This window comes from Aplidium turbinatum, chromosome 8 (assembly GCF_918807975.1).
Source record: "Aplidium turbinatum chromosome 8, kaAplTurb1.1, whole genome shotgun sequence".
NCBI classification, from domain to species: Eukaryota; Metazoa; Chordata; class Ascidiacea; order Aplousobranchia; family Polyclinidae; genus Aplidium; species Aplidium turbinatum.
Window position 1 is genome coordinate 30,989,991 of NC_137479.1, and position 7,707 is coordinate 30,997,697.

The following is a 7,707-nucleotide window of genomic DNA, read 5'->3' on the forward strand; positions in this document are numbered from 1 at the left end:
GAAAGTGCTTTATATACCTCCACATTAACAAGTTTTGCTATAAGATAAGATATTGCAAAGCAATTTATTTTCACACGAGTCAAGTTGAAGATAAGATATTACAGTATTCTATATTCTATAGTCCGCCACGATAGCTCAATTGGTTAGCGCGTCACTTCTGGAACGAAGAAGCTTCAAGATCAAGCGGCGCTGGTTCGACTCTCGGGGTGTGCGCTTGAGCAACGCACGTTAAGGACTGCTCTCCATTCAGCAGCACCTAGTGGATGGAATAATTCCTCGGCAACAACACTTCAACAATCGGAAACTTCACTCTGTCAATCTCGGTGACCGGGCCTGCGTTAGTGATTCAAAGCCTCTACAAGTAGGCTATGCGAAACTGCCAGGATTAAGCTCTGCTAGAAGCTTTCCCAGTCCGAGGATAAAGCCGGGTTCAAGATCACGCGGCGCTGGTTCGACTCTCGGGGTGTGCGTTTGAGCAACGCATTTCAGGACTGCTCTCCATTCAGCGGCACCTAGTGAATGGAATAATTTCTCGGCAACAACACTTCAACAATCGGAAACTTCACTCTGCCAATCTCGGTAACCGGCCCTGCGTCAAGAGCCTCTACAAGTATGCAAACAAGTACCAGGAATAACCTATCAAGGCTTTGTCAGTCCAAGGATAAAGATTCAAAACCAAACCAAACCAAACCATTCAATCAATCAATTCAAGACTTATTCATTTTAAAAAACTCCAATTCAAAAACTGGTGTTCTAAATTCTGCAATTCGAACTCACAAAATAAATTCTTTGACACTCATTTCGTTACCTCTGTGTCATCGAAGCACAGTTACGCCAGCAGCGGTTCTGCTGTCTTCAGGGGATTATAAACTTTAGATTAAAACACCATAAACCCCTGCAAGTTTGTTGGCCGGTGTAGGTTCCTGTGTTGAGTACAGAGTAATGATATTCTATTTTGTTTACATATGTATTTAGGTTGTGTATTTAGATATCTTACTTAAAAGTTAAATAAAACTAATACAAGTGAAATGTTCTGATTAACAGCACGTCGGCTGATTAACAGCACGTTCTGATTAACGTCGGCTGCATAGCCGAGTGGTGAGAGCCCTGGAACGGCAACCGAAAGGGCGCCGGTTCGAAACCGCTCAAGAGCATGCGGGCTGTGTCTCTGGCAGGACACTGAAAGGCACGCCTGAAGGTGGACACGAAGATTGGCTTCCTTGTTTTCCCGTCCACTTAATCTAAATCTTCAACCACCGGGTGTAAGCCTGGATACGACAAAAAAAAAATTAACAGCACAATCTTCATGTAAATTGTATATTCTTTTTTAGAAATATTTTTTGCACCCCAAATGTCAATGGTGCCGTCTCTTGTAAAGCGTCTGTTTCCATGACTTCGTAGAATCCGCTGAACATTCCTGGGTGATTTCGAGGAGCTAATTCTAAAAATGTGATTAGTTTTTTTTTTTTTCTATCGTCGATCGTTAACTGTCATTGGACCTACTTGCATAAATAAGTTACGCGCTCAATCAACCCGCTTAGAAAGGTAGCTTACTTCACAATAAAAGCAAAATGACATTGAACTTTCTCAAGACTGTTGTTGTGTAAATTGAGGTTTCCTTATCATAGTTCAAATAAAAAGTCTGAAACAAGTTTGATAAATTGAAAAAGAGTTGAAACAAAAATTTTAGAACCCCTAGAAAAGGAAGCGCTACTGCCTTTTGATAATTTTTCAAATTTTTTTTCTCTGATATAGAAGTCGCACAAGCAACATGTTCAGACCCTCATTTTTTCATGCAAGCAACACGCTCACTTTTCATCTAAAAGGGAATTCAATGATGTAATATGTGACCTTGGGCTAACGAAATTTGCAGTACAGTTACTAATACGGAAATTAATCGACTGGAATTTTCTAGGTGATGATTGCAAAGTAACAATACAGGAGTAGGCACGTAGATGTTAGGAAAAATCAAAATAAGAACTTAATTAAACAAAAGTAGTGTCCTATATTGTAATGCATTCCATAACAGTTTAGACAGTCAGTTTAGTTCGTTGTTTTTTGATATTTGATTATCACGGTATGGATTGATTGACTCAACGTACTTAAACTGAGAAAGCTTTTGTGATAGCTAAATTCTGGCAGATTCGCATATCCTACATGTAAAGGCTTTGAACCAACGATGCAGGCCCAGCCACCAAGACTGACTAAATGATCTTTCCGGTAGTTGTTGAAACAGTGTTGCCGGGAAGTTATTCCATTCACTAGATGCTTCTGAATAAATAGCACTCTTAAAATGCGTTGCTTGAGCGCACACCCCGAGAGCTGAACTAACGTCGCTTGATCTAGAAGTTTCTTCATTTATGAAGTCAGGTGCTTAACCAATTAAGCTATTGCTGTTTCATGAGTATGGCCTAGGCATACCTTTGCAGTTGGATAAGGTTTTCTGACTACAGATATTTCTTACAAGCTTTTCTAAAAGTTAAAATTGTATTTTGATGAAATAATTCTACTACAGGAAAGATTCAAATTACGTTTTCAAGACAACATTGCTACCAGCACAAGCAATAGAGAGCAATGCTAATCAGAAATCATATATACATATATATTATTTGGGCAACACTAAAAGGCGGAAATAAGCCGGGCGTGAAATGGCGTATTGTCCGCAGAAATAGCGATTTAATGCCGATGTAGCAAACGCGGAAATACGATCTTGGCGTCCATATTGTTTAACATAGCGATAACTTCATCATGAAAGAATGAAATGTTGCAACATGGAAAAAGGCGGAAATGCGATTTTTAACAACTCACCACCGAACCTACTTTTATGTTGAAATATCATTGAAAGATATTGTTTAGAAGCAATTGTGAGGTCATTAAATACTTTGACTGTTTTAATTCCACAGTTATTGGTGTAAATTTCGAAAATTGAAAGGAATTTATTTAAACAGGAAAAACGCGGAAATGCGATTTTTAACAACAACTCACTACCGAACCTACTTTTATGTTGAAAAATCATTGAAAGATGTTGTTTAGAAGCAATTGTGAGGTCATTAAATACTTTGACTGTTTTAATTCCACAGTTATTGGTGTAAATTTCGAAAATTGAAAGGAATTTATTTAAACAGGAAAAACGCGGAAATGCGATTTTTAACAACAACTCACTACCAAACCTACTTTTATGTTGAAATATTGTTGAAAGATATTGTTTAGAAGCAATTGTGAGGTCATTAAATACTTTGATTGTTTTAATTCCACAGTTATTGGAGTAAATTTCGAAATTTAATGGAATTTATTGAAATAGAAAAAAGGCGGAAATGCGATTTTTAGCCACAACTCAATGCCGAACACTTTCTTATGTTGAAATATCATTGAAAGATATTATTTAGAAGCAATTGTGAGGTCATTAACTACTATGACTGTTTTAATTTTAAAGTTATTTCAGCTTATTTCCATGTTTCCGCATTTCCGCCTTTTAGTGTTGCACATATTATTTAAAAAAAGGGGCGATTACTTTAAACCCGTATCAACGTAAAGTCAATCGAGGATCCGCGTAAAGCAGATACAAAAGCATCAAAAATTTAAGAAAAATGTGAACACTATAATATAAACGACGACCTTTTAGAGTACATGTTAATTGTATGAGTACATGCATAAAAGTGAGACAAAGTCCAATTTGAAATACTTCTGTTGCATTTTTCCAATTGGAAATTCTTATGTTGCATATCACGCAATTTTGGGTATTGAACCCTCTTCAGTACAACTTTTATCAACAGCATAGTACAGTAAAGTTTACAGCAGTTCACTTTAAAAAAATGACTAAAAATGTTATGTGGTTGCCAAGAAACAAATTAGTCTACGAGCAGTAATAATGACAATTTTTCTGCAAATTATGAAGGTACTTATACAATTGACATGTACTCTAAAAGGTCGTCGTTTATATTATAGTGTTCACATTTTTCTTAAATACATATACAGTCAACCCCGCTTAATCGGACCACATCGGGACCAAGCCAAATTGGTCCGATTAAGCGGGTGGTCCCATTAAACGGGGAGAACGAATTTCGTTATTTTTTCATCGTTTTTGAAAATAGTTTAAGCATTCTACAATTGCGGCTATAAACACAACCCAAACACCATCAACAATCAAAACAAAATACAGTAGCCTACTGTACAGTAGTCACTGGAAAAATGCATCAAGGGTCGTCTGTCTTTTGGCTTTATCAGCGATTTTTCGGACTGTCTGTACACAAACATCCAAATGCTTGTGGAGGTCTTGCTCGGCTCCTTGTTCGACAAAATATTTTTGGGTTATTGCAACGCAATGCTTGGCTTCACGATGGGTAACCTTAGGCAAAGGTTCGGCCTCATCATCTTCGTCTTCTTGGTCGTTGCCTTCTTCTTCATCATCAATTTCGCGATGCCTTGCCACGATATTCTTGCCAAGATGACAATTGACCTTATGACGTGACAACAAGCGTTTGTTTATCTGTAGCCTACTTCACTTTAAAATGGCTTAGCGAAAACGTAGCACGTTGCCCATCAACAACTCTTCACGCGTCACCTCGCAAAAAAATGTACAAAAAGTAAAAAACGTTAACCATAAAGGCCTATTTTAGAGCGGAGGGTGGTCCGTTTAAGCGGGGTGGTGGTCCGTTTAAGCGGGGAAAATTGTACAGAAAAATGGATTTGGATTCGGGACCAGTGCAAAATGGTCCGAATAAGCGGGTGGTCCTATTAAACGTGGGCCGATTAAGCGGGGTTGACTGTATTATATTGTCAATCAGCAGAACTAATAAGTCTGACTAGGTTTTAAATCCTAGTAATTATGAAATGCAGTATTTTCCCACATTGCAATGTTGTTGAAATGACACTCTAAGATCCCTGAGAAGTTTGTCTCCTAGAGACGCACTGACACCTCTCCATTCAGTGGAAATTCAAATTGAAAAATTGTTTGTAGAACTCCGATAAGAAACTTTGGCGCTTCTCTTTTTTTATCTCAATAATTTCTGGAGAAATTTGAAAGTTCGAGGGAAACAATTGCAATTCCCTATCCCGAGCACGGTCGGGGTTGCCGGATTTCCCGGCCCTTTAAAAATTTACGGAAATTGCTTTATTTTTTAAAAGTAGCTATTTTCACACACTTGTTGCCATGGTTACAATCAGGTGTTGCCAGAGTTAGGATTAAAGTTAGGAACGGTTAAGGTAAGGGTTAGAGTTAGAAATAAGATTAGGGTTTTAATCTTTGCCCAGGACTAAAAAAAATTCCAATATACAAGTTTTTGTTTTCAACAGCTTTAAACTTTTCTCAGAGCTGGTATACAAGTCCCCCTCCTGGTACCTCATGACAAAGAGGAATTGACCAAAACATGTGGATTGAAGTGTGTGAACAGTAAAGCAAAGGTAAAGTAGTTTCACCCTATATCATATGTTTGGTCGAGTCCTGTCTTTGTCATGAGTTACCAAGGGGGGGGGGGGGGGGGGGCTTGTATACCAGCTCCCTTTTCTCAAATTAGGGCAGAATTCCTTATCTGGCAACGCTATTGAGGCTATTATTACACTATATAGTGTAAATATAGCCACAGCCTTATTTTTATCTTGCAAAAGAAGGCAGGATTATATATACTTTAGGAAATTGTTTCACCTAACGGATCATCAGAAGGTCTTATTCCGTTAGGTGTGTATGTGGCTGCCTTAGAACTTGTTGGCAAGTTTTGGAAAAGTAGAAATTCGGTTTTAAATATTTTAAAAATTAATTTTGAATTAATACGCAGAGATGGGCAAGATCACCAGTATTGGTGATTGTCACGATTTCTTTCTATCTCTTACCAGGAAAAAGACTTGGAAACGTTCAATGACGTAGTTTAATGGGTCAAACCGAAAAGCAGTCAATTAAATGTCGAATGGTTCTACTAGTGAAATGATAATCTAACTTCTTGAAGGACTTTAACGAACGGCTTCTCAAATAACTCTAATTTCGAACACAATTTATATCAGCACCAATTCTCATCTACTTGTATTCGATTTCTTCAACTCTCAATCAACAATAATTTCTGCACCAACTACCAATCCACAACTCATAACACAACTCTCATAATCAACTCATAATAATACAACTCCCATAATCACATAATCAACTCAATAATCATTATTACGCAAACTACACCACTATTTATAGAAAGTTGTTTCGGTCTAGTAACATCGAGAAGGTTACGTAATGTCACGTAGGAGTAGAGGACTCTTACATAATAAATATTTCGCAATTGGACATTTACTGATAAACAACCTTATGACGTCATGACAAACGACGCTCAGAAATTACGAAAAACAACAAAACATTCCAGAATTGCATGCTTACAGACGATTCTAGAAATACGTTACATAATACAGATTTCTCATACAAAGGTTACTTCAGGTCATAACCGATAATAACACATCGCTCGAAATTCCATAATGAAAACAGCACATTCTGTCAAGGCGCAAAGCAGCCCGACGCGAGGCCCTGCACATTGATTGTGACAGTGATCTTGAAGATCAAGATCACCAAGAATAGGTGATCTTGAAGATCACCAAACTATGTGATCTTGAAGATCAAGATCGTGATCTTGAAGATCAAGATCACTTTATGTGTACTTGAAAAAAAATGAAGTTTTTTATCAACGACATTGCAAAAAATAATTACTATAAGCAACCTGGGTAAAGGTATATACAGTAGTTGGTATTGCTAACTTTTACTTTTAACTACTTGCTCGCTGGCCTAAGAATTGTAATAAGTTAGTGACTGTTGTTATTAGGCCTAGGCTATCAATTGTTGACATAGTTTGCGTAGAATCGCAACGTCACAACCAAGACCAAGGTTAATTACAGTAGTAATGAAAAAGTCGCAAAGTTTGCAATTAGTTTTATAATATTTGTTTACAATAAATGAATAAAAATAAACTTTGAGCTGCATCATTTTTTATCAAATTTTTGTCTGGTTCATGTGAGAGTTTTTATTCGTGTTACTAAGTAGTTTTAACTTTCACTGTATTATGTCAATGTTTATTGCACCATTTACCCATTTAGCAACCTTGATACTGTTGTCTGTTGTCAAAAAAGTTCAGAGGTTTGCGGTCAGACAAACCGCTCCATACTCAGACCCTAAACAAGTCTTGGTCTGGTTGTTTTGCTGCAATAAACCACTTTACATGACCAAAGTCGGCTAGAGTCCAGATTTTTTAACACCGCCATTCTAGACTTTTAAAACATCTAAAATTGGGTCAAAGAAAGCAAACATTTCTTTAAAATTCACACATGGAAATTGTGAACAAAGTTAAATCATTTTTTATTATGCGTCAACATAAAGTACACGGAAGTTGACTTCTTTATTATGACCAACACAGAAAACTTTTTCAATTTTGAAATGGCAACACTGACCAGATTAGATGGAGACTTTAAATCGTCTTTTGTTGGACACATATCATATTAACAGTGCCTTAATGTTAGTAGTTGCCACTAACTACTTTGTACAGTACAAGTTCTAAAAAAATGCCTCTATCTAGGAAGTAAACTTCAATTTTAAAGTGATCTTGACCTTATTGTTCTTCAAGATCAAGATCACACAAAAAAAGTGATCTTAGATCAAGATCACCAAAAAAAAAGTGATCTTAGATCAAGATCACCAAAAAAAAAGTGATCTTGAAGATCAAGATCACGCCCATCTCTGTTAAT